This window comes from Ictalurus punctatus, chromosome 12 (assembly GCF_001660625.3).
Source record: "Ictalurus punctatus breed USDA103 chromosome 12, Coco_2.0, whole genome shotgun sequence".
Taxonomy (NCBI): Eukaryota; Metazoa; Chordata; class Actinopteri; order Siluriformes; family Ictaluridae; genus Ictalurus; species Ictalurus punctatus.
This window is the reverse complement of record NC_030427.2, coordinates 3308157-3334160: the sequence shown is the minus strand read 5'-3', so window position 1 is coordinate 3334160 and position 26004 is coordinate 3308157. Positions and strand designations below refer to the sequence as shown.

Below are 26004 nucleotides of genomic sequence, written 5' to 3'. Positions count from 1 at the left end.
ATCACCTACCTGAAAGTAAATGGGTCAACAGAATGTGCCATAGGCTTCTCTGCAGGCCTCCCACAACTCTTTCTGCTTCCCACTTGAATTCTTAGTGCTTCTTTGCTGTTTGTAAACACAGCATTATCCAACAGGGCACGTTTGACCCGTGAACAGGGGCGAAAATGTTAGAAAATGCCGTCTCTCCGTGTCTGTCTTTTGTTAGCGACAAGCTAGCATGCAAACTGTGATGAGAGGTGTACATTTTCCACAATCAGCCATCTATATAGTCAATGTTTTATATTTAATAAGCAAATATGTCTATATGCTGATTGGTCTTAAGCAGCGTTGTCCAATCTTCAGCTTTTCGTTCCAATCTAGCAGGAGGCACACCTGATTCCAATTGTTGGATCCGCTGATCTTGGCTTTCAATAGACTAAAGTGTGGCTTCTGCTTGGTTAGAATGACAACCTGCAAAGACACTAGCCCAATCTGGAGAAGACTGGACAACCCTTATCTAATGCAAATAAAGACCGAGATCAGAGCCACTTTGTGAGTTCTGAATCCGTCATGCCGACTCGACGTCACTCGATGAACAGGGAAGGAACTGGTAGATGAGAAGACTTCCCACTGTTGACGAATGGCGATTTCAAGTTGAGGGTGCGTTTGCTTTGCGTTTTCCCGCTTGGAGGTGGGGAATTACAAGTCGCAACCTCTTGTCAAGCGCATCATTACTCTTGTCTTCTTGATGAAGGAAAGAGCCAGGCTTCCACATTCAGTGGAAAAGCAGAGACTGCCCGTGATTTTGCAAGCAGCTGTTATCTGCCTTGCTACAAAAGCTCAATGGAAGGGAAACCGCTCCCAGCCTTTTTCGGGCGTAGACCTCTTGCTGATAGGTGAACTTGGCGACCAGTACTTTATGGAAAATTTTCCAGTCACGCACAGAGTCTTATTGAGCAACGAAAGAGCCAGGCTTCCACTTTCTGTGGAAAACCAGAGACTCCCTTTCATTTTGTAAGCAAATGTTAACTGCTTTGCTACAAAAGCACAAAAGAAGGAAATCTGCTCTGTCCAAGGTGTCGCTTTCCGGCTGATCCTACAGTGATGACAACCGGTCAGTTATTAAAGCAAAGTTCAAAATTGCTAGCTTGTTTCTGCCCGGTCTCGAACCAGGGACCTTTTGCGTGTTAGGCAAACGTGATAACCACTACACTACAGAAACCATGACAAAGGTGTGAGTCGGCGCTTCCCTACAGTCTGCTGATGAGAAGAGCACATACTTAAACTTTTGTTCAGCAGGGTTGAACTGCCTAGTGTGGCATTGGTGGTATAGAGGTGAGCATAGCTGCCTTCCAAGCAGTTGACCCGCGTTCGATTCCCGGCCAATGCACGGATTCTAACTCGGAGCCTCTGGAGCTGCTTTATGGTAGTTGGCACAAAAAGAAGGAATCACCTACCTAAAAATTAATGGGTCAAGAGAATGTGCCATAGGCTTCTCTGCAGGCCTCCCACAACTCTTTCTGCTTCCAACTTGAATTCTTAGTGCTTCTTTGCTGTTTGTAAACACAGCATTATCCAACAGGGCACGTTTGACCCGTGAACAGGGACGAAAATGTTAGAAAATGCCTTCTCTCCGTGTCTGTCTTTTGTTAGCGACAAGCTAGCATGCAAACTGTGATGAGAGGTGTACATTTTTCACAATCAGCCATCTATATAGTCAATGTTTTATATTTGACAAGCAAATATGTCTATATGCTGATTGGTCTTAAGCAGCGTTGTCCAATCTTCAGCTTTTCGTTCCAATCTAGCAGGAGCCACACCTGATTCCAATTGTTGGATCCGCTGATCTTGGCTTTCAATAGACTAAAGTGTGGCTTCTGCTTGGTTAGAATGACAACCTGCAACCACACTGGCCCATTCTGGAGAAGACTGGACAACCCTGATCTAAAGCAAATAAAGACCGAGGTCAGTGCCACTTTGTGAGTTCTGAATCCGTCATGCCGACTCGACGTCACTCGGTGAACAGGGAAGGAACTGGTAGATGAGAAGACTTCCCACTGTTGACGAATGGCGATTTCAAGTTGAGGGTGCGTTTGCTTTGCGTTTTCCCGCTTGGAGTTGGGGAATTACAAGTCGCAACCTCTTCTCAAGCGCATCATTACTCTTGTCTTCTTGATGAAGGAAAGAGCCAGGCTTCCACATTCAGTGGAAAAGCAGAGACTGCCCGTGATTTTGCAAGCAGCTGTTATCTGCCTTGCTACAAAAGCTCAATGGAAGGGAAACCACTCCCAGCCTTTTTCAGGCGTAGACCTCTTGCTGATAGGTGAACTTGGCGACCAGTACTTTATGGAAAATTTTCCAGTCACGCACAGAGTCTTATTGAGCAACGAAAGAGCCAGGCTTCCACTTTCTGTGGAAAACCAGAGACTCCCTTTCATTTTGTAAGCAAATGTTAACTGCTTTGCTACGAAAGCACAAAAGAAGGAAATCTGCTCTGTCCAAGGTGTCGCTTTCCGGCTGTTCCTGGAGGAGCTGATCCTACAGTGATGAGTGTTAGGCAAACGTGATAACCACCACACTACAGAAACCATGACAGAGCTGCGCTTCGGCTCTTGCCTATGGTCTGCTGATGAGAAGAGCACATACTTAAACTTTTGTTCAGCAGAGTTGAATTTCCTAGCATGGCATTGGTGGTATAGAGGTGAGCATAGCTGCCTTCCAAGTAGTTGACCTGCCTTTGATTCCTGGCCAATGCACGGATTGTAACTCGGAGCTTCTGGAGCTACTTTATGGTAGTTGGCACAAAAGGAAGGAATCACCTACCTGAAAGTAAATGGGTCAACAGAATGTGTCATAGGCTTCTCTGCAGGCCTACCACAACTCTTTCTGCTTCCCACTTGAATTCTTAGTGCTTCTTTGCTGTTTGTAAACACAGCATTATCCAACAGGGCACGTTTGACCCGTGAACAGGGGCGAAAATGTTAGAAAATGCCGTCTCTCCGTGTCTGTCTTTTGTTAGCGACAAGCTAGCATGCAAACTGTGATGAGAGGTGTACATTTTCCGCAATCAGCCATCTATATAGTCAATGTTTTATATTTAATAAGCAAATATGTCTATATGCTGATTGGTCTTAAGCAGCGTTGTCCAATCTTCAGCTTTTCGTTCCAATCTAGCAGGAGGCACACCTGATTCCAATTGTTGGATCCGCTGATCTTGGCTTTCAATAGACTAAAGTGTGGCTTCTGCTTGGTTAGAATGACAACCTGCAAAGACACTAGCCCAATCTGGAGAAGACTGGACAACCCTGATCTAATGCAAATAAAGACCGAGGTCAGAGCCACTTTGTGAGTTCTGAATCCGTCATGCCGACTCGACGTCACTCGATGAACAGGGAAGGAACTGGTAGATGAGAAGACTTCCCACTGTTGAGGAATGGCGATTTCAAGTTGAGGGTGCGTTTGCTTTGCGTTTTCCCGCTTGGAGGTGGGGAATTACAAGTCGCAACCTCTTGTCAAGCGCATCATTACTCTTGTCTTCTTGATGAAGGAAAGAGCCAGGCTTCCACATTCAGTGGAAAAGCAGAGACTGCCCATGATTTTGCAAGCAGCTGTTATCTGCCTTGCTACAAAAGCTCAATGGAAGGGAAACCGCTCCCAGCCTTTTTCGGGCGTAGACCTCTTGCTGATAGGTGAACTTGGCGACCAGTACTTTATGGAAAATTTTCCAGTCACGCACAGAGTCTTATTGAGCAACGAAAGAGCCAGGCTTCCACTTTCTGTGGAAAACCAGAGACTCCCTTTCATTTTGTAAGCAAATGTTAACTGCTTTGCTACGAAAGCACAAAAGAAGGAAATCTGCTCTGTCCAAGGTGTCGCTTTCCGGCTGTTCCTGGAGGAGCTGATCCTACAGTGATGAGTGTTAGGCAAACGTGATAACCACCACACTACAGAAACCATGACAGAGCTGCGCTTCGGCTCTTGCCTATGGTCTGCTGATGAGAAGAGCACATACTTAAACTTTTGTTCAGCAGAGTTGAATTTCCTAGCATGGCATTGGTGGTATAGAGGTGAGCATAGCTGCCTTCCAAGTAGTTGACCTGCCTTTGATTCCTGGCCAATGCACGGATTGTAACTCGGAGCTTCTGGAGCTACTTTATGGTAGTTGGCACAAAAGGAAGGAATCACCTACCTGAAAGTAAATGGGTCAACAGAATGTGCCATAGGCTTCTCTGCAGGCCTACCACAACTCTTTCTGCTTCCCACTTGAATTCTTAGTGCTTCTTTGCTGTTTGTAAACACAGCATTATCCAACAGGGCACGTTTGACCCGTGAACAGGGGCGAAAATGTTAGAAAATGCCGTCTCTCCGTGTCTGTCTTTTGTTAGCGACAAGCTAGCATGCAAACTGTGATGAGAGGTGTACATTTTCCGCAATCAGCCATCTATATAGTCAATGTTTTATATTTAATAAGCAAATATGTCTATATGCTGATTGGTCTTAAGCAGCGTTGTCCAATCTTCAGCTTTTCGTTCCAATCTAGCAGGAGGCACACCTGATTCCAATTGTTGGATCCGCTGATCTTGGCTTTCAATAGACTAAAGTGTGGCTTCTGCTTGGTTAGAATGACAACCTGCAAAGACACTAGCCCAATCTGGAGAAGACTGGACAACCCTTATCTAATGCAAATAAAGACCGAGGTCAGAGCCACTTTGTGAGTTCTGAATCCGTCATGCCGACTCGACGTCACTCGATGAACAGGGAAGGAACTGGTAGATGAGAAGACTTCCCACTGTTGAGGAATGGCGATTTCAAGTTGAGGGTGCGTTTGCTTTGCGTTTTCCCGCTTGGAGGTGGGGAATTACAATTCGCAACCTCTTGTCAAGCGCATCATTACTCTTGTCTTCTTGATGAAGGAAAGAGCCAGGCTTCCACATTCAGTGGAAAAGCAGAGACTGCCCATGATTTTGCAAGCAGCTGTTATCTGCCTTGCTACAAAAGCTCAATGGAAGGGAAACCGCTCCCAGCCTTTTTCGGGCGTAGACCTCTTGCTGATAGGTGAACTTGGCGACCAGTACTTTATGGAAAATTTTCCAGTCACGCACAGAGTCTTATTGAGCAACGAAAGAGCCAGGCTTCCACTTTCTGTGGAAAACCAGAGACTCCCTTTCATTTTGTAAGCAAATGTTAACTGCTTTGCTACGAAAGCACAAAAGAAGGAAATCTGCTCTGTCCAAGGTGTCGCTTTCCGGCTGTTCCTGGAGGAGCTGATCCTACAGTGATGAGTGTTAGGCAAACGTGATAACCACCACACTACAGAAACCATGACAGAGCTGCGCTTCGGCTCTTGCCTATGGTCTGCTGATGAGAAGAGCACATACTTAAACTTTTGTTCAGCAGAGTTGAATTGCCTAGCATGGCATTGGTGGTATAGAGGTGAGCATAGCTGCCTTCCAAGTAGTTGACCTGCCTTTGATTCCTGGCCAATGCACGGATTGTAACTCGGAGCTTCTGGAGCTACTTTATGGTAGTTGGCACAAAAGGAAGGAATCACCTACCTGAAAGTAAATGGGTCAACAGAATGTGCCATAGGCTTCTCTGCAGGCCTCCCACAACTCTTTCTGCTTCCCACTTGAATTCTTAGTGCTTCTTTGCTGTTTGTAAACACAGCATTATCCAACAGGGCACGTTTGACCCGTGAACAGGGGCGAAAATGTTAGAAAATGCCGTCTCTCCGTGTCTGTCTTTTGTTAGCGACAAGCTAGCATGCAAACTGTGATGAGAGGTGTACATTTTCCACAATCAGCCATCTATATAGTCAATGTTTTATATTTAATAAGCAAATATGTCTATATGCTGATTGGTCTTAAGCAGCGTTGTCCAATCTTCAGCTTTTCGTTCCAATCTAGCAGGAGGCACACCTGATTCCAATTGTTGGATCCGCTGATCTTGGCTTTCAATAGACTAAAGTGTGGCTTCTGCTTGGTTAGAATGACAACCTGCAAAGACACTAGCCCAATCTGGAGAAGACTGGACAACCCTTATCTAATGCAAATAAAGACCGAGATCAGAGCCACTTTGTGAGTTCTGAATCCGTCATGCCGACTCGACGTCACTCGATGAACAGGGAAGGAACTGGTAGATGAGAAGACTTCCCACTGTTGACGAATGGCGATTTCAAGTTGAGGGTGCGTTTGCTTTGCGTTTTCCCGCTTGGAGGTGGGGAATTACAAGTCGCAACCTCTTGTCAAGCGCATCATTACTCTTGTCTTCTTGATGAAGGAAAGAGCCAGGCTTCCACATTCAGTGGAAAAGCAGAGACTGCCCGTGATTTTGCAAGCAGCTGTTATCTGCCTTGCTACAAAAGCTCAATGGAAGGGAAACCGCTCCCAGCCTTTTTCGGGCGTAGACCTCTTGCTGATAGGTGAACTTGGCGACCAGTACTTTATGGAAAATTTTCCAGTCACGCACAGAGTCTTATTGAGCAACGAAAGAGCCAGGCTTCCACTTTCTGTGGAAAACCAGAGACTCCCTTTCATTTTGTAAGCAAATGTTAACTGCTTTGCTACAAAAGCACAAAAGAAGGAAATCTGCTCTGTCCAAGGTGTCGCTTTCCGGCTGATCCTACAGTGATGACAACCGGTCAGTTATTAAAGCAAAGTTCAAAATTGCTAGCTTGTTTCTGCCCGGTCTCGAACCAGGGACCTTTTGCGTGTTAGGCAAACGTGATAACCACTACACTACAGAAACCATGACAAAGGTGTGAGTCGGCGCTTCCCTACAGTCTGCTGATGAGAAGAGCACATACTTAAACTTTTGTTCAGCAGGGTTGAACTGCCTAGTGTGGCATTGGTGGTATAGAGGTGAGCATAGCTGCCTTCCAAGCAGTTGACCCGCGTTCGATTCCCGGCCAATGCACGGATTCTAACTCGGAGCCTCTGGAGCTGCTTTATGGTAGTTGGCACAAAAAGAAGGAATCACCTACCTAAAAATTAATGGGTCAAGAGAATGTGCCATAGGCTTCTCTGCAGGCCTCCCACAACTCTTTCTGCTTCCAACTTGAATTCTTAGTGCTTCTTTGCTGTTTGTAAACACAGCATTATCCAACAGGGCACGTTTGACCCGTGAACAGGGACGAAAATGTTAGAAAATGCCTTCTCTCCGTGTCTGTCTTTTGTTAGCGACAAGCTAGCATGCAAACTGTGATGAGAGGTGTACATTTTTCACAATCAGCCATCTATATAGTCAATGTTTTATATTTGACAAGCAAATATGTCTATATGCTGATTGGTCTTAAGCAGCGTTGTCCAATCTTCAGCTTTTCGTTCCAATCTAGCAGGAGCCACACCTGATTCCAATTGTTGGATCCGCTGATCTTGGCTTTCAATAGACTAAAGTGTGGCTTCTGCTTGGTTAGAATGACAACCTGCAACCACACTGGCCCATTCTGGAGAAGACTGGACAACCCTGATCTAAAGCAAATAAAGACCGAGGTCAGTGCCACTTTGTGAGTTCTGAATCCGTCATGCCGACTCGACGTCACTCGGTGAACAGGGAAGGAACTGGTAGATGAGAAGACTTCCCACTGTTGACGAATGGCGATTTCAAGTTGAGGGTGCGTTTGCTTTGCGTTTTCCCGCTTGGAGTTGGGGAATTACAAGTCGCAACCTCTTCTCAAGCGCATCATTACTCTTGTCTTCTTGATGAAGGAAAGAGCCAGGCTTCCACATTCAGTGGAAAAGCAGAGACTGCCCGTGATTTTGCAAGCAGCTGTTATCTGCCTTGCTACAAAAGCTCAATGGAAGGGAAACCACTCCCAGCCTTTTTCAGGCGTAGACCTCTTGCTGATAGGTGAACTTGGCGACCAGTACTTTATGGAAAATTTTCCAGTCACGCACAGAGTCTTATTGAGCAACGAAAGAGCCAGGCTTCCACTTTCTGTGGAAAACCAGAGACTCCCTTTCATTTTGTAAGCAAATGTTAACTGCTTTGCTACAAAAGCACAAAAGAAGGAAATCTGCTCTGTCCAAGGTGTCGCTTTCCGGCTGTTCCTGGAGGAGCTGATCCTACAGTGATGAGTGTTAGGCAAACGTGATAACCACCACACTACAGAAACCATGACAGAGCTGCGCTTCGGCTCTTGCCTATGGTCTGCTGATGAGAAGAGCACATACTTAAACTTTTGTTCAGCAGAGTTGAATTGCCTAGCATGGCATTGGTGGTATAGAGGTGAGCATAGCTGCCTTCCAAGTAGTTGACCTGCCTTTGATTCCTGGCCAATGCACGGATTGTAATTCGGAGCTTCTGGAGCTACTTTATGGTAGTTGGCACAAAAGGAAGGAATCACCTACCTGAAAGTAAATGGGTCAACAGAATGTGCCATAGGCTTCTCTGCAGGCCTCCCACAACTCTTTCTGCTTCCCACTTGAATTCTTAGTGCTTCTTTGCTGTTTGTAAACACAGCATTATCCAACAGGGCACGTTTGACCCGTGAACAGGGGCGAAAATGTTAGAAAATGCCTTCTCTCCGTGTCTGTCTTTTGTTAGCGACAAGCTAGCATGCAAACTGTGATGAGAGGTGTACATTTTCCACAATCAGCCATCTATATAGTCAATGTTTTATATTTGATAAGCAAATATGTCTATATGCTGATTGGTCTTAAGCAGCGTTGTCCAATCTTCAGCTTTTCGTTCCAATCTAGCAGGAGCCACACCCGATTCCAATTGTTGGATCCGCTGAACTAGGCTTTCAATAGACTAAAGTGTGGCTTCTGCTTGGTTAGAATGACAACCTGCATCCACACTGGCCCATTCTGGAGAAGACTGGACAACCCTGATCTAAAGCAAATAAAGACCGAGGTAAGTGCCACTTTGTGAGTTCTGAATCCGTCATGCCGACTCGACGTCACTCGATGAACAGGGAAGGAACTGGTCGATGAGAAGACTTCCCACTGTTGACGAATGGCGATTTCAAGTTGAGGTTGCGTTTGCTTTGCGTTTTCCCGCTTGGAGGTGGGGAATTACAAGTCGCAACCTCTTCTCAAGCGCATCATTACTCTTGTCTTCTTGATGAAGGAAAGAGCCAGGCTTCCACATTCAGTGGAAAAGCAGAGACTGCCCGTGATTTTGCAAGCAGCTGTTATCTGCCTTGCTACAAAAGCTCAATGGAAGGGAAACCGCTCCCAGCCTTTTTCGGGCGTAGACCTCTTGCTGATAGGTGAACTTGGCGACCAGTACTTTATGGAAAATTTTCCAGTCACGCACAGAGTCTTATTGAGCAACGAAAGAGCCAGGCTTCCACTTTCTGTGGAAAACCAGAGACTCCCTTTCATTTTGTAAGCAAATGTTAACTGCTTTGCTACGAAAGCACAAAAGAAGGAAATCTGCTCTGTCCAAGGTGTCGCTTTGCGGCTGTTCCTGGAGGACCTGATCCTACAGTGATGAGTGTTAGGCAAACGTGATAACCACCACACTACAGAAACCATGACAGAGCTGCGCTTCGGCTCTTGCCTATGGTCTGCTGATGAGAAGAGCACATACTTAAACTTTTGTTCAGCAGAGTTGAATTGCCTAGCATGGCATTGGTGGTATAGAGGTGAGCATAGCTGCCTTCCAAGTAGTTGACCTGCCTTTGATTCCTGGCCAATGCACGGATTGTAACTCGGCGCTTCTTGAGCTACTTTATGATAGTTGGCACAAAAGGAAGGAATCACCTACCTGAAAGTAAATGGGTCAACAGAATGTGCCATAGGCTTCTCTGCAGGCCTCCCACAACTCTTTCTGCTTCCCACTTGAATTCTTAGTGCTTCTTTGCTGTTTGTAAACACAGCATTATCCAACAGGGCACGTTTGACCCGTGAACAGGGGCGAAAATGTTAGAAAATGCCGTCTCTCCGTGTCTGTCTTTTGTTAGCGACAAGCTAGCATGCAAACTGTGATGAGAGGTGTACATTTTCCGCAATCAGCCATCTATATAGTCAATGTTTTATATTTAATAAGCAAAAATGTCTATATGCTGATTGGTCTTAAGCAGCGTTGTCCAATCTTCAGCTTTTCGTTCCAATCTAGCAGGAGCCACACCCGATTCCAATTGTTGGATCCGCTGATCTTGACTTTCAATAGACTAAAGTGTGGCTTCTACTTGGTTAGAATGACAACCTGCAAAGACACTGGCCCAATCTGGAGAAGACTGGACAACCCTTATCTAATGCAAATAAAGACCGAGGTCAGTGCCACTTTGTGAGTTCTGAATCCGTCATGCCGACTCGACGTCACTCGGTGAACAGGGAAGGAACTGGTAGATGAGAAGACTTCCCACTGTTGACGAATGGCGATTTCAAGTTGAGGGTGCGTTTGCTTTGCGTTTTCCCGCTTGGAGGTGGGGAATTACAAGTCGCAACCTCTTCTCAAGCGCATCATTACTCTTGTCTTCTTGATGAAGGAAAGAGCCAGGCTTCCACATTCAGTGGAAAAGCAGAGACTGCCCGTGATTTTGCAAGCAGCTGTTATCTGCCTTGCTACAAAAGCTCAATGGAAGGGAAACCGCTCCCAGCCTTTTTCGGGCGTAGACCTCTTGCTGATAGGTGAACTTGGCGACCAGTACTTTATGGAAAATTTTCCAGTCACGCACAGAGTCTTATTGAGCAACGAAAGAGCCAGGCTTCCATTTTCTGTGGAAAACCAGAGACTCCCTTTCATTTTGTAAGCAAATGTTAACTGCTTTGCTACAAAAGCACAAAAGAAGGAAATCTGCTCTGTCCAAGGTGTCGCTTTCCGGCTGTTCCCTGAGGAGCTGATCCTACAGTGATGAGTGTTAGGCAAACGTGATAACCACCACACTACAGAAACCATGACAGAGCTGCGCTTCGGCTCTTGCCTATGGTCTGCTGATGAGAAGAGCACATACTTAAACTTTTGTTCAGCAGAGTTGAATTGCCTAGCATGGCATTGGTGGTATAGAGGTGAGCATAGCTGCCTTCCAAGTAGTTGACCTGCCTTTGATTCCTGGCCAATGCACGGATTGTAATTCGGAGCTTCTGGAGCTACTTTATGGTAGTTGGCACAAAAGGAAGGAATCACCTACCTGAAAGTAAATGGGTCAACAGAATGTGCCATAGGCTTCTCTGCAGGCCTCCCACAACTCTTTCTGCTTCCCACTTGAATTCTTAGTGCTTCTTTGCTGTTTGTAAACACAGCATTATCCAACAGGGCACGTTTGACCCGTGAACAGGGGCGAAAATGTTAGAAAATGCCGTCTCTCCGTGTCTGTCTTTTGTTAGCGACAAGCTAGCATGCAAACTGTGATGAGAGGTGTACATTTTCCACAATCAGCCATCTATATAGTCAATGTTTTATATTTAATAAGCAAATATGTCTATATGCTGATTGGTCTTAAGCAGCGTTGTCCAATCTTCAGCTTTTCGTTCCAATCTAGCAGGAGGCACACCTGATTCCAATTGTTGGATCCGCTGATCTTGGCTTTCAATAGACTAAAGTGTGGCTTCTGCTTGGTTAGAATGACAACCTGCAAAGACACTAGCCCAATCTGGAGAAGACTGGACAACCCTTATCTAATGCAAATAAAGACCGAGGTCAGAGCCACTTTGTGAGTTCTGAATCCGTCATGCCGACTCGACGTCACTCGATGAACAGGGAAGGAACTGGTCGATGAGAAGACTTCCCACTGTTGACGAATGGCGATTTCAAGTTGAGGGTGCGTTTGCTTTGCGTTTTCCCGCTTGGAGGTGGGGAATTACAAGTCGCAACCTCTTCTCAAGCGCATCATTACTCTTGTCTTCTTGATGAAGGAAAGAGCCAGGCTTCCACATTCAGTGGAAAAGCAGAGACTGCCCGTGATTTTGCAAGCAGCTGTTATCTGCCTTGCTACAAAAGCTCAATGGAAGGGAAACCACTCCCAGCCTTTTTCAGGCGTAGACCTCTTGCTGATAGGTGAACTTGGCGACCAGTACTTTATGGAAAATTTTCCAGTCACGCACAGAGTCTTATTGAGCAACGAAAGAGCCAGGCTTCCACTTTCTGTGGAAAACCAGAGACTCCCTTTCATTTTGTAAGCAAATTTTAACTGCTTTGCTACAAAAGCACAAAAGAAGGAAATCTGCTCTGTCCAAGGTGTCGCTTTCCGGCTGTTCCTGGAGGAGCTGATCCTACAGTGATGACAACCGGTCAGTTAATAAAGCAAAGTTCAAAATTGCTAGCTTGTTTCTGCCCGGTCTCGAACCAGGGACCTTTTGCGTGTTAGGCAAACGTGATAACCACTACACTACAGAAACCATGACAAAGGTGTTAGTCGGCTCTTCCCTACAGTCTGCTGATGAGAAGAGCACATACTTAAACTTTTGTTCAGCAGGGTTGAACTGCCTAGTGTGGCATTGGTGGTATAGAGGTGAGCATAGCTGCCTTCCAAGCAGTTGCCCCAGGTTCGATTCCCGGCCAATGCATGGATTCTAACTCGGAGCCTCTGGAGCTGCTTTATGGTAGTTGGCACAAAAAGAAGGAATCACCTACCTAAAAATTAATGGGTCAAGAGAATGTGCCATAGGCTTCTCTGCAGGCATCCCACAACTCTTTCTGCTTCCAACTTGAATTCTTAGTGCTTCTTTGCTGTTTGTAAACACAGCATTATCCAACAGGGCACGTTTGACCCGTGAACAGGGACGAAAATGTTAGAAAATGCCTTCTCTCCGTGTCTGTCTTTTGTTAGCGACAAGCTAGCATGCAAACTGTGATGAGAGGTGTACATTTTCCACAATCAGCCATCTATATAGTCAATGTTTTATATTTGATAAGCAAATATGTCTATATGCTGATTGGTCTTAAGCAGCGTTGTCCAATCTTCAGCTTTTCGTTCCAATCTAGCAGGAGCCACACCTGATTCCAATTGTTGGATCCGCTGAACTAGGCTTTCAATAGACTAAAGTGTGGCTTCTGCTTGGTTAGAATGACAACCTGCATCCACACTGGCCCATTCTGGAGAAGACTGGACAACCCTGATCTAAAGCAAATAAAGACCGAGGTAAGTGCCACTTTGTGAGTTCTGAATCCGTCATGCCGACTCGACGTCACTCGATGAACAGGGAAGGAACTGGTCGATGAGAAGACTTCCCACTGTTGACGAATGGCGATTTCAAGTTGAGGGTGCGTTTGCTTTGCGTTTTCCCGCTTGGAGGTGGGGAATTACAAGTCGCAACCTCTTGTCAAGCGCATCATTACTCTTGTCTTCTTGATGAAGGAAAGAGCCAGGCTTCCACATTCAGTGGAAAAGCAGAGACTGCCCGTGATTTTGCAAGCAGCTGTTATCTGCCTTGCTACAAAAGCTCAATGGAAGGGAAACCGCTCCCAGCCTTTTTCGGGCGTAGACCTCTTGCTGATAGGTGAACTTGGCGACCAGTACTTTATGGAAAATTTTCCAGTCACGCACAGAGTCTTATTGAGCAACGAAAGAGCCAGGCTTCCATTTTCTGTGGAAAACCAGAGGCTCCCTTTCATTTTGTAAGCAAATGTTAACTGTTTTGCTACGAAAGCACAAAAGAAGGAAATCTGCTCTGTCCAAGGTGTCGCTTTCCAGCTGTTACCGGAGGACCTGATCCTACAGTGATGAGTGTTAGGCAAACGTGATAACCACCACACTACAGAAACCATGACAGAGCTGCGCTTCGGCTCTTGCCTATGGTCTGCTGATGAGAAGAGCACATACTTAAACTTTTGTTCAGCAGAGTTGAATTTCCTAGCATGGCATTGGTGGTATAGAGGTGAGCATAGCTGCCTTCCAAGTAGTTGACCTGCCTTTGATTCCTGGCCAATGCACGGATTGTAACTCGGAGCTTCTGGAGCTACTTTATGGTAGTTGGCACAAAAGGAAGGAATCACCTACCTGAAAGTAAATGGGTCAACAGAATGTGCCATAGGCTTCTCTGCAGGCCTCCCACAACTCTTTCTGCTTCCCACTTGAATTCTTAGTGCTTCTTTGCTGTTTGTAAACACAGCATTATCCAACAGGGCACGTTTGACCCGTGAACAGGGGCGAAAATGTTAGAAAATGCCGTCTCTCCGTGTCTGTCTTTTGTTAGCGACAAGCTAGCATGCAAACTGTGATGAGAGGTGTACATTTTCCGCAATCAGCCATCTATATAGTCAATGTTTTATATTTAATAAGCAAAAATGTCTATATGCTGATTGGTCTTAAGCAGCGTTGTCCAATCTTCAGCTTTTCGTTCCAATCTAGCAGGAGGCACACCTGATTCCAATTGTTGGATCCGCTGATCTTGGCTTTCAATAGACTAAAGTGTGGCTTCTGCTTGGTTAGAATGACAACCTGCAAAGACACTAGCCCAATCTGGAGAAGACTGGACAACCCTGATCTAATGCAAATAAAGACCGAGGTCAGAGCCACTTTGTGAGTTCTGAATCCGTCATGCCGACTCGACGTCACTCGATGAACAGGGAAGGAACTGGTAGATGAGAAGACTTCCCACTGTTGACGAATGGCGATTTCAAGTTGAGGGTGCGTTTGCTTTGCGTTTTCCCGCTTGGAGGTGGGGAATTACAAGTCGCAACCTCTTGTCAAGCGCATCATTACTCTTGTCTTCTTGATGAAGGAAAGAGCCAGGCTTCCACATTCAGTGGAAAAGCAGAGACTGCCCATGATTTTGCAAGCAGCTGTTATCTGCCTTGCTACAAAAGCTCAATGGAAGGGAAACCGCTCCCAGCCTTTTTCGGGCGTAGACCTCTTGCTGATAGGTGAACTTGGCGACCAGTACTTTATGGAAAATTTTCCAGTCACGCACAGAGTCTTATTGAGCAACGAAAGAGCCAGGCTTCCACTTTCTGTGGAAAACCAGAGACTCCCTTTCATTTTGTAAGCAAATGTTAACTGCTTTGCTACGAAAGCACAAAAGAAGGAAATCTGCTCTGTCCAAGGTGTCGCTTTCCGGCTGTTCCTGGAGGAGCTGATCCTACAGTGATGAGTGTTAGGCAAACGTGATAACCACCACACTACAGAAACCATGACAGAGCTGCGCTTCGGCTCTTGCCTATGGTCTGCTGATGAGAAGAGCACATACTTAAACTTTTGTTCAGCAGAGTTGAATTTCCTAGCATGGCATTGGTGGTATAGAGGTGAGCATAGCTGCCTTCCAAGTAGTTGACCTGCCTTTGATTCCTGGCCAATGCACAGATTGTAACTCGGAGCTTCTGGAGCTACTTTATGGTAGTTGGCACAAAAGGAAGGAATCACCTACCTGAAAGTAAATGGGTCAACAGAATGTGCCATAGGCTTCTCTGCAGGCCTACCACAACTCTTTCTGCTTCCCACTTGAATTCTTAGTGCTTCTTTGCTGTTTGTAAACACAGCATTATCCAACAGGGCACGTTTGACCCGTGAACAGGGGCGAAAATGTTAGAAAATGCCGTCTCTCCGTGTCTGTCTTTTGTTAGCGACAAGCTAGCATGCAAACTGTGATGAGAGGTGTACATTTTCCGCAATCAGCCATCTATATAGTCAATGTTTTATATTTAATAAGCAAATATGTCTATATGCTGATTGGTCTTAAGCAGCGTTGTCCAATCTTCAGCTTTTCGTTCCAATCTAGCAGGAGGCACACCTGATTCCAATTGTTGGATCCGCTGATCTTGGCTTTCAATAGACTAAAGTGTGGCTTCTGCTTGGTTAGAATGACAACCTGCAAAGACACTAGCCCAATCTGGAGAAGACTGGACAACCCTTATCTAATGCAAATAAAGACCGAGGTCAGAGCCACTTTGTGAGTTCTGAATCCGTCATGCCGACTCGACGTCACTCGATGAACAGGGAAGGAACTGGTAGATGAGAAGACTTCCCACTGTTGAGGAATGGCGATTTCAAGTTGAGGGTGCGTTTGCTTTGCGTTTTCCCGCTTGGAGGTGGGGAATTACAATTCGCAACCTCTTGTCAAGCGCATCATTACTCTTGTCTTCTTGATGAAGGAAAGAGCCAGGCTTCCACATTCAGTGGAAAAGCAGAGACTGCCCATGATTTTGCAAGCAGCTGTTATCTGCCTTGCTACAAAAGCTCAATGGAAGGGAAACCGCTCCCAGCCTTTTTCGGGCGTAGACCTCTTGCTGATAGGTGAACTTGGCGACCAGTACTTTATGGAAAATTTCCCAGTCACGCACAGAGTCTTATTGAGCAACGAAAGAGCCAGGCTTCCACTTTCTGTGGAAAACCAGAGACTCCCTTTCATTTTGTAAGCAAATGTTAACTGCTTTGCTACGAAAGCACAAAAGAAGGAAATCTGCTCTGTCCAAGGTGTCGCTTTCCGGCTGTTCCTGGAGGAGCTGATCCTACAGTGATGAGTGTTAGGCAAACGTGATAACCACCACACTACAGAAACCATGACAGAGCTGCGCTTCGGCTCTTGCCTATGGTCTGCTGATGAGAAGAGCACATACTTAAACTTTTGTTCAGCAGGGTTGAACTGCCTAGCATGGCATTGGTGGTATAGAGGTGAGCATAGCTGCCTTCCAAGTAGTTGACCTGCCTTTGATTCCTGGCCAATGCACGGATTGTAACTCGGAGCTTCTGGAGCTACTTTATGGTAGTTGGCACAAAAGGAAGGAATCACCTACCTGAAAGTAAATGGGTCAACAGAATGTGCCATAGGCTTCTCTGCAGGCCTCCCACAACTCTTTCTGCTTCCCACTTGAATTCTTAGTGCTTCTTTGCTGTTTGTAAACACAGCATTATCCAACAGGGCACGTTTGACCCGTGAACAGGGGCGAAAATGTTAGAAAATGCCGTCTCTCCGTGTCTGTCTTTTGTTAGCGACAAGCTAGCATGCAAACTGTGATGAGAGGTGTACATTTTCCACAATCAGCCATCTATATAGTCAATGTTTTATATTTAATAAGCAAATATGTCTATATGCTGATTGGTCTTAAGCAGCGTTGTCCAATCTTCAGCTTTTCGTTCCAATCTAGCAGGAGGCACACCTGATTCCAATTGTTGGATCCGCTGATCTTGGCTTTCAATAGACTAAAGTGTGGCTTCTGCTTGGTTAGAATGACAACCTGCAAAGACACTAGCCCAATCTGGAGAAGACTGGACAACCCTTATCTAATGCAAATAAAGACCGAGGTCAGAGCCACTTTGTGAGTTCTGAATCCGTCATGCCGACTCGACGTCACTCGATGAACAGGGAAGGAACTGGTAGATGAGAAGACTTCCCACTGTTGACGAATGGCGATTTCAAGTTGAGGGTGCGTTTGCTTTGCGTTTTCCCGCTTGGAGGTGGGGAATTACAAGTCGCAACCTCTTCTCAAGCGCATCATTACTCTTGTCTTCTTGATGAAGGAAAGAGCCAGGCTTCCACATTCAGTGGAAAAGCAGAGACTGCCCGTGATTTTGCAAGCAGCTGTTATCTGCCTTGCTACAAAAGCTCAATGGAAGGGAAACCGCTCCCAGCCTTTTTCGGGCGTAGACCTCTTGCTGATAGGTGAACTTGGCGACCAGTACTTTATGGAAAATTTTCCAGTCACGCACAGAGTCTTATTGAGCAACGAAAGAGCCAGGCTTCCACTTTCTGTGGAAAACCAGAGACTCCCTTTCATTTTGTAAGCAAATGTTAACTGCTTTGCTACAAAAGCACAAAAGAAGGAAATCTGCTCTGTCCAAGGTGTCGCTTTCCGGCTGATCCTACAGTGATGACAACCGGTCAGTTATTAAAGCAAAGTTCAAAATTGCTAGCTTGTTTCTGCCCGGTCTCGAACCAGGGACCTTTTGCGTGTTAGGCAAACGTGATAACCACTACACTACAGAAACCATGACAAAGGTGTTAGTCGGCTCTTCCCTACAGTCTGCTGATGAGAAGAGCACATACTTAAACTTTTGTTCAGCAGGGTTGAACTGCCTAGTGTGGCATTGGTGGTATAGAGGTGAGCATAGCTGCCTTCCAAGCAGTTGCCCCGGGTTCGATTCCCGGCCAATGCACGGATTCTAACTCTGAGCCTCTGGAGCTGCTTTGTGGTAGTTGGCACAAAAAGAAGGAATCACCTACCTAAAAATTAATGGGTCAAGAGAATGTGCCATAGGCTTCTCTGCAGGCCTCCCACAACTCTTTCTGCTTCCAACTTGAATTCTTGAATGCTTCTTTGCTGTTTGTAAACACAGCATTATCCAACAGGGCACGTTTGACCCATGAACAGGGACGAAAATGTTAGAAAATGCCTTCTCTCCGTGTCTGTCTTTTGTTAGCGACAAGCTAGCATGCAAACTGTGATGAGAGGTGTACATTTTTCACAATCAGCCATCTATATAGTCAATGTTTTATATTTGACAAGCAAATATGTCTATATGCTGATTGGTCTTAAGCAGCGTTGTCCAATCTTCAGCTTTTCGTTCCAATCTAGCAGGAGCCACACCCGATTCCAATTGTTGGATCCGCTGATCTTGACTTTCAATAGACTAAAGTGTGGCTTCTACTTGGTTAGAATGACAACCTGCAAAGACACTGGCCCAATCTGGAGAAGACTGGACAACCCTTATCTAATGCAAATAAAGACCGAGGTCAGTGCCACTTTGTGAGTTCTGAATCCGTCATGCCGACTCGACGTCACTCGATGAACAGGGAAGGAACTGGTAGATGAGAAGACTTCCCACTGTTGACGAATGGCGATTTCAAGTTGAGGGTGCGTTTGCTTTGCGTTTTCCCGCTTGGAGGTGGGGAATTACAAGTCGCAACCTCTTCTCAAGCGCATCATTACTCTTGTCTTCTTGATGAAGGAAAGAGCCAGGCTTCCACATTCAGTGGAAAAGCAGAGACTGCCCGTGATTTTGCAAGCAGCTGTTATCTGCCTTGCTACAAAAGCTCAATGGAAGGGAAACCGCTCCCAGCCTTTTTCGGGCGTAGACCTCTTGCTGATAGGTGAACTTGGCGACCAGTACTTTATGGAAAATTTTCCAGTCACGCACAGAGTCTTATTGAGCAACGAAAGAGCCAGGCTTCCATTTTCTGTGGAAAACCAGAGGCTCCCTTTCATTTTGTAAGCAAATGTTAACTGTTTTGCTACGAAAGCACAAAAGAAGGAAATCTGCTCTGTCCAAGGTGTCGCTTTCCAGCTGTTCCTGGAGGACCTGATCCTACAGTGATGAGTGTTAGGCAAACGTGATAACCACCACACTACAGAAACCATGACAGAGCTGCGCTTCGGCTCTTGCCTATGGTCTGCTGATGAGAAGAGCACATACTTAAACTTTTGTTCAGCAGAGTTGAATTGCCTAGCGTGGTATAGAGGTGAGCATAGCTGCCTTCCAAGTAGTTGACCTGCGTTTGATTCCTGGCCAATGCACGGATTGTAACTCGGAGCTTCTGGGGCTACTTTATGGTAGTTGGCACAAAAGGAAGGAATCACCTACCTGAAAGTAAATGGGTCAACAGAATGTGCCATAGGCTTCTCTGCAGGCCTCCCACAACTCTTTCTGCTTCCCACTTGAATTCTTAGTGCTTCTTTGCTGTTTGTAAACACAGCATTATCCAACAGGGCACGTTTGACCCGTGAACAGGGGCGAAAATGTTAGAAAATGCCGTCTCTCCGTGTCTGTCTTTTGTTAGCGACAAGCTAGCATGCAAACTGTGATGAGAGGTGTACATTTCCCACAATCAGCCATCTATATAGTCAATGTTTTATATTTAATAAGCAAATATGTCTATATGCTGATTGGTCTTAAGCAGCGTTGTCCAATCTTCAGCTTTTCGTTCCAATCTAGCAGGAGGCACACCTGATTCCAATTGTTGGATCCGCTGATCTTGGCTTTCAATAGACTAAAGTGTGGCTTCTGCTTGGTTAGAATGACAACCTGCAACCACACTGGCCCATTCTGGAGAAGACTGGACAACCCTGATCTAAAGCAAATAAAGACCGAGGTCAGTGCCACTTTGTGAGTTCTGAATCCGTCATGCCGACTCGACGTCACTCGGTGAACAGGGAAGGAACTGGTAGATGAGAAGACTTCCCACTGTTGTCGAATGGCGATTTCAAGTTGAGGGTGCGTTTGCTTTGCGTTTTCCCGCTTGGAGTTGGGGAATTACAAGTCGCAACCTCTTCTCAAGCGCATCATTACTCTTGTCTTCTTGATGAAGGAAAGAGCCAGGCTTCCACATTCAGTGGAAAAGCAGAGACTGCCCGTGATTTTGCAAGCAGCTGTTATCTGCCTTGCTACAAAAGCTCAATGGAAGGGAAACCGCTCCCAGCCTTTTTCGGGCGTAGACCTCTTGCTGATAGGTGAACTTGGCGACCAGTACTTTATGGAAAATTTTCCAGTCACGCACAGAGTCTTATTGAGCAACGAAAGAGCCAGGCTTCCACTTTCTGTGGAAAACCAGAGACTCCCTTTCATTTTGTAAGCAAATGTTAACTGCTTTGATACATATGCCCAAAAGAAGGAAATCTGCTCTGTCCAAGGTGTCGCTTTCCGGCTGTTCCTGGAGGAGCTGATTCTACAGTGATGACAACCGGTCAGTTATTAAAGCAAAGTTCAAAATTGCTAGCTTGTTTCTGCCCGGTCTCGAACCAGGGACCTTTTGCGTGTTAGGCAAACGTGATAACCACTACACTACAGAAACCATGACAAAGGTGTGAGTCGGCGCTTCCCTACAGTCTGCTGATGAGAAGAGCACATACTTAAACTTTTGTTCAGCAGGGTTGAACTGCCTAGTGTGGCATTGGTGGTATAGAGGTGAGCATAGCTGCCTTCCAAGCAGTTGACCCGCGTTCGATTCCCGGCCAATGCACGGATTCTAACTCGGAGCCTCTGGAGCTGCTTTATGGTAGTTGGCACAAAAAGAAGGAATCACCTACCTAAAAATTAATGGGTCAAGAGAATGTGCCATAGGCTTCTCTGCAGGCCTCCCACAACTCTTTCTGCTTCCAACTTGAATTCTTAGTGCTTCTTTGCTGTTTGTAAACACAGCATTATCCAACAGGGCACGTTTGACCCGTGAACAGGGACGAAAATGTTAGAAAATGCCTTCTCTCCGTGTCTGTCTTTTGTTAGCGACAAGCTAGCATGCAAACTGTGATGAGAGGTGTACATTTTTCACAATCAGCCATCTATATAGTCAATGTTTTATATTTGACAAGCAAATATGTCTATATGCTGATTGGTCTTAAGCAGCGTTGTCCAATCTTCAGCTTTTCGTTCCAATCTAGCAGGAGGCACACCTGATTCCAATTGTTGGATCCGCTGATCTTGGCTTTCAATAGACTAAAGTGTGGCTTCTGCTTGGTTAGAATGACAACCTGCAACCACACTGGCCCATTCTGGAGAAGACTGGACAACCCTGATCTAAAGCAAATAAAGACCGAGGTCAGTGCCACTTTGTGAGTTCTGAATCCGTCATGCCGACTCGACGTCACTCGGTGAACAGGGAAGGAACTGGTAGATGAGAAGACTTCCCACTGTTGACGAATGGCGATTTCAAGTTGAGGGTGCGTTTGCTTTGCGTTTTCCCGCTTGGAGTTGGGGAATTACAAGTCGCAACCTCTTCTCAAGCGCATCATTACTCTTGTCTTCTTGATGAAGGAAAGAGCCAGGCTTCCACATTCAGTGGAAAAGCAGAGACTGCCCGTGATTTTGCAAGCAGCTGTTATCTGCCTTGCTACAAAAGCTCAATGGAAGGGAAACCGCTCCCAGCCTTTTTCAGGCGTAGACCTCTTGCTGATAGGTGAACTTGGCGACCAGTACTTTATGGAAAATTTTCCAGTCACGCACAGAGTCTTATTGAGCAACGAAAGAGCCAGGCTTCCACTTTCTGTGGAAAACCAGAGACTCCCTTTCATTTTGTAAGCAAATGTTAACTGCTTTGCTACGAAAGCACAAAAGAAGGAAATCTGCTCTGTCCAAGGTGTCGCTTTGCGGCTGTTCCTGGAGGACCTGATCCTACAGTGATGAGTGTTAGGCAAACGTGATAACCACCACACTACAGAAACCATGACAGAGCTGCGCTTCGGCTCTTGCCTATGGTCTGCTGATGAGAAGAGCACATACTTAAACTTTTGTTCAGCAGAGTTGAATTGCCTAGCGTGGTATAGAGGTGAGCATAGCTGCCTTCCAAGTAGTTGACCTGCGTTTGATTCCTGGCCAATGCACGGATTGTAACTCGGAGCTTCTGGGGCTACTTTATGGTAGTTGGCACAAAAGGAAGGAATCACCTACCTGAAAGTAAATGGGTCAACAGAATGTGCCATAGGCTTCTCTGCAGGCCTACCACAACTCTTTCTGCTTCCCACTTGAATTCTTAGTGCTTCTTTGCTGTTTGTAAACACAACATTATCCAACAGGGCACGTTTGACCCGTGAACAGGGGCGAAAATGTTAGAAAATGCCGTCTCTCCGTGTCTGTCTTTTGTTAGCGACAAGCTAGCATGCAAACTGTGATGAGAGGTGTACATTTTCCACAATCAGCCATCTATATAGTCAATGTTTTATATTTAATAAGCAAATATGTCTATATGCTGATTGGTCTTAAGCAGCGTTGTCCAATCTTCAGCTTTTCGTTCCAATCTAGCAGGAGGCACACCTGATTCCAATTGTTGGATCCGCTGATCTTGGCTTTCAATAGACTAAAGTGTGGCTTCTGCTTGGTTAGAATGACAACCTGCAACCACACTGGCCCATTCTGGAGAAGACTGGACAACCCTGATCTAAAGCAAATAAAGACCGAGGTCAGTGCCACTTTGTGAGTTCTGAATCCGTCATGCCGACTCGACGTCACTCGGTGAACAGGGAAGGAACTGGTAGATGAGAAGACTTCCCACTGTTGACGAATGGCGATTTCAAGTTGAGGGTGCGTTTGCTTTGCGTTTTCCCGCTTGGAGTTGGGGAATTACAAGTCGCAACCTCTTCTCAAGCGCATCATTACTCTTGTCTTCTTGATGAAGGAAAGAGCCAGGCTTCCACATTCAGTGGAAAAGCAGAGACTGCCCGTGATTTTGCAAGCAGCTGTTATCTGCCTTGCTACAAAAGCTCAATGGAAGGGAAACCGCTCCCAGCCTTTTTCGGGCGTAGACCTCTTGCTGATAGGTGAACTTGGCGACCAGTACTTTATGGAAAATTTTCCAGTCACGCACAGAGTCTTATTGAGCAACGAAAGAGCCAGGCTTCCACTTTCTGTGGAAAACCAGAGACTCCCTTTCATTTTGTAAGCAAATGTTAACTGCTTTGCTACGAAAGCACAAAAGAAGGAAATCTGCTCTGTCCAAGGTGTCGCTTTCCGGCTGTTCCTGGAGGAGCTGATTCTACAGTGATGACAACCGGTCAGTTATTAAAGCAAAGTTCAAAATTGCTAGCTTGTTTCTGCCCGGTCTCGAACCAGGGACCTTTTGCGTGTTAGGCAAACGTGATAACCACTACACTACAGAAACCATGACAAAGGTGTGAGTCGGCGCTTCCCTACAGTCTGCTGATGAGAAGAGAACATACTTAAACTTTTGTTCAGCAGGGTTGAACTGCCTAGTGTGGCATTGGTGGTATAGAGGTGAGCATAGCTGCCTTCCAAGCAGTTGACCCGCGTTCGATTCCCGGCCAATGCACGGATTCTAACTCGGAGCCTCTGGAGCTGCTTTATGGTAGTTGGCACAAAAAGAAGGAATCACCTACCTAAAAATTAATGGGTCAAGAGAATGTGCCATAGGCTTCTCTGCAGGCCTCCCACAACTCTTTCTGCTTCCAACTTGAATTCTTAGTGCTTCTTTGCTGTTTGTAAACACAGCATTATCCAACAGGGCACGTTTGACCCGTGAACAGGGGCGAAAATGTTAGAAAATGCCGTCTCTCCGTGTCTGTCTTTTGTTAGCGACAAGCTAGCATGCAAACTGTGATGAGAGGTGTACATTTCCCACAATCAGCCATCTATATAGTCAATGTTTTATATTTAATAAGCAAATATGTCTATATGCTGATTGGTCTTAAGCAGCGTTGTCCAATCTTCAGCTTTTCGTTCCAATCTAGCAGGAGGCACACCTGATTCCAATTGTTGGATCCGCTGATCTTGGCTTTCAATAGACTAAAGTGTGGCTTCTGCTTGGTTAGAATGACAACCTGCAACCACACTGGCCCATTCTGGAGAAGACTGGACAACCCTGATCTAAAGCAAATAAAGACCGAGGTCAGTGCCACTTTGTGAGTTCTGAATCCGTCATGCCGACTCGACGTCACTCGGTGAACAGGGAAGGAACTGGTAGATGAGAAGACTTCCCACTGTTGACGAATGGCGATTTCAAGTTGAGGGTGCGTTTGCTTTGCGTTTTCCCGCTTGGAGTTGGGGAATTACAAGTCGCGACCTCTTCTCAAGCGCATCATTACTCTTGTCTTCTTGATGAAGGAAAGAGCCAGGCTTCCACATTCAGTGGAAAAGCAGAGACTGCCCGTGATTTTGCAAGCAGCTGTTATCTGCCTTGCTACAAAAGCTCAATGGAAGGGAAACCGCTCCCAGCCTTTTTCGGGCGTAGACCTCTTGCTGATAGGTGAACTTGGCGACCAGTACTTTATGGAAAATTTTCCAGTCACGCACAGAGTCTTATTGAGCAACGAAAGAGCCAGGCTTCCACTTTCTGTGGAAAACCAGAGACTCCCTTTCATTTTGTAAGCAAATGTTAACTGCTTTGATACATATGCCCAAAAGAAGGAAATCTGCTCTGTCCAAGGTGTCGCTTTCCGGCTGTTCCTGGAGGAGCTGATTCTACAGTGATGAGTGTTAGGCAAACGTGATAACCACCACACTACAGAAACCATGACAGAGCTGCGCTTCGGCTCTTGCCTATGGTCTGCTGATGAGAAGAGCACATACTTAAACTTTTGTTCAGCAGAGTTGAATTGCCTAGCGTGGTATAGAGGTGAGCATAGCTGCCTTCCAAGTAGTTGACCTGCGTTTGATTCCTGGCCAATGCACGGATTGTAACTCGGAGCTTCTGGAGCTACTTTATGGTAGTTGGCACAAAAGGAAGGAATCACCTACCGGAAAGTAAATGGGTCAAGAGAATGTGCCATAGGCTTCTCTGCAGGCCTCCCACAACTCTTTCTGCTTCCCACTTGAATTCTTAGTGCTTCTTTGCTGTTTGTAAACACACCATTATCCAACAGGGCACGTTTGACCCGTGAACAGGGGCGAAAATGTTAGAAAATGCCGTCTCTCCGTGTCTGTCTTTTGTTAGCGACAAGCTAGCATGCAAACTGTGATGAGAGGTGTACATTTTCCACAATCAGCCATCTATATAGTCAATGTTTTATATTTAATAAGCAAATATGTCTATATGCTGATTGGTCTTAAGCAGCGTTGTCCAATCTTCAGCTTTTCGTTCCAATCTAGCAGGAGGCACACCTGATTCCAATTGTTGGATCCGCTGATCTTGGCTTTCAATAGACTAAAGTGTGGCTTCTGCTTGGTTAGAATGACAACCTGCAACCACTCTGGCCCATTCTGGAGAAGACTGGACAACCCTTATCTAAAGCAAATAAAGACCGAGGTCAGTGCCACTTTGTGAGTTCTGAATCCGTCATGCCGACTCGACGTCACTCGGTGAACAGGGAAGGAACTGGTAGATGAGAAGACTTCCCACTGTTGACGAATGGCGATTTCAAGTTGAGGGTGCGTTTGCTTTGCGTTTTCCCGCTTGGAGGTGGGGAATTACAAGTCGCAACCTCTTCTCAAGCGCATCATTACTCTTGTCTTCTTGATGAAGGAAAGAGCCAGGCTTCCACATTCAGTGGAAAAGCAGAGACTGCCCGTGATTTTGCAAGCAGCTGTTATCTGCCTTGCTACAAAAGCTCAATGGAAGGGAAACCGCTCCCAGCCTTTTTCGGGCGTAGACCTCTTGCTGATAGGTGAACTTGGCGACCAGTACTTTATGGAAAATTTTCCAGTCACGCACAGAGTCTTATTGAGCAACGAAAGAGCCAGGCTTCCATTTTCTGTGGAAAACCAGAGACTCCCTTTCATTTTGTAAGCAAATGTTAACTGCTTTGCTACGAAAGCACAAA

The 26004-nt window shown here is 45.9% G+C and overlaps 12 non-coding genes across 12 annotated transcripts; 6 read left to right on the top strand and 6 right to left on the bottom strand.

Moving 5' to 3' along the window:
• Positions 1 to 1128: 1128 nt before the first annotated feature.
• On the bottom strand, positions 1129 to 1201 carry trnav-aac (transfer RNA valine (anticodon AAC)). Its single transcript has one exon. It is a non-coding gene; the product is annotated as a tRNA-Val (tRNA).
• Positions 1202 to 1297: 96 nt separating this feature from the next.
• On the top strand, positions 1298 to 1369 carry trnag-ucc (transfer RNA glycine (anticodon UCC)). The gene has a single exon. It is a non-coding gene; the product is annotated as a tRNA-Gly (tRNA).
• Positions 1370 to 6653: 5284 nt separating this feature from the next.
• trnav-aac (transfer RNA valine (anticodon AAC)) lies at positions 6654 to 6726 on the bottom strand. The gene has a single exon. It is a non-coding gene; the product is annotated as a tRNA-Val (tRNA).
• Positions 6727 to 6822: 96 nt separating this feature from the next.
• trnag-ucc (transfer RNA glycine (anticodon UCC)) lies at positions 6823 to 6894 on the top strand. The gene has a single exon. It is a non-coding gene; the product is annotated as a tRNA-Gly (tRNA).
• A 5299-nt stretch (positions 6895 to 12193) lies between these two features.
• trnav-aac (transfer RNA valine (anticodon AAC)) lies at positions 12194 to 12266 on the bottom strand. The gene has a single exon. It is a non-coding gene; the product is annotated as a tRNA-Val (tRNA).
• Positions 12267 to 12362: 96 nt separating this feature from the next.
• Positions 12363 to 12434, top strand: trnag-ucc (transfer RNA glycine (anticodon UCC)). Its single transcript has one exon. It is a non-coding gene; the product is annotated as a tRNA-Gly (tRNA).
• A 5284-nt stretch (positions 12435 to 17718) lies between these two features.
• trnav-aac (transfer RNA valine (anticodon AAC)) lies at positions 17719 to 17791 on the bottom strand. Its single transcript has one exon. It is a non-coding gene; the product is annotated as a tRNA-Val (tRNA).
• A 96-nt stretch (positions 17792 to 17887) lies between these two features.
• On the top strand, positions 17888 to 17959 carry trnag-ucc (transfer RNA glycine (anticodon UCC)). The gene has a single exon. It is a non-coding gene; the product is annotated as a tRNA-Gly (tRNA).
• Positions 17960 to 20518: 2559 nt separating this feature from the next.
• On the bottom strand, positions 20519 to 20591 carry trnav-aac (transfer RNA valine (anticodon AAC)). Its single transcript has one exon. It is a non-coding gene; the product is annotated as a tRNA-Val (tRNA).
• A 96-nt stretch (positions 20592 to 20687) lies between these two features.
• On the top strand, positions 20688 to 20759 carry trnag-ucc (transfer RNA glycine (anticodon UCC)). Its single transcript has one exon. It is a non-coding gene; the product is annotated as a tRNA-Gly (tRNA).
• A 2558-nt stretch (positions 20760 to 23317) lies between these two features.
• Positions 23318 to 23390, bottom strand: trnav-aac (transfer RNA valine (anticodon AAC)). The gene has a single exon. It is a non-coding gene; the product is annotated as a tRNA-Val (tRNA).
• Positions 23391 to 23486: 96 nt separating this feature from the next.
• trnag-ucc (transfer RNA glycine (anticodon UCC)) lies at positions 23487 to 23558 on the top strand. Its single transcript has one exon. It is a non-coding gene; the product is annotated as a tRNA-Gly (tRNA).
• Positions 23559 to 26004: the final 2446 nt, after the last annotated feature.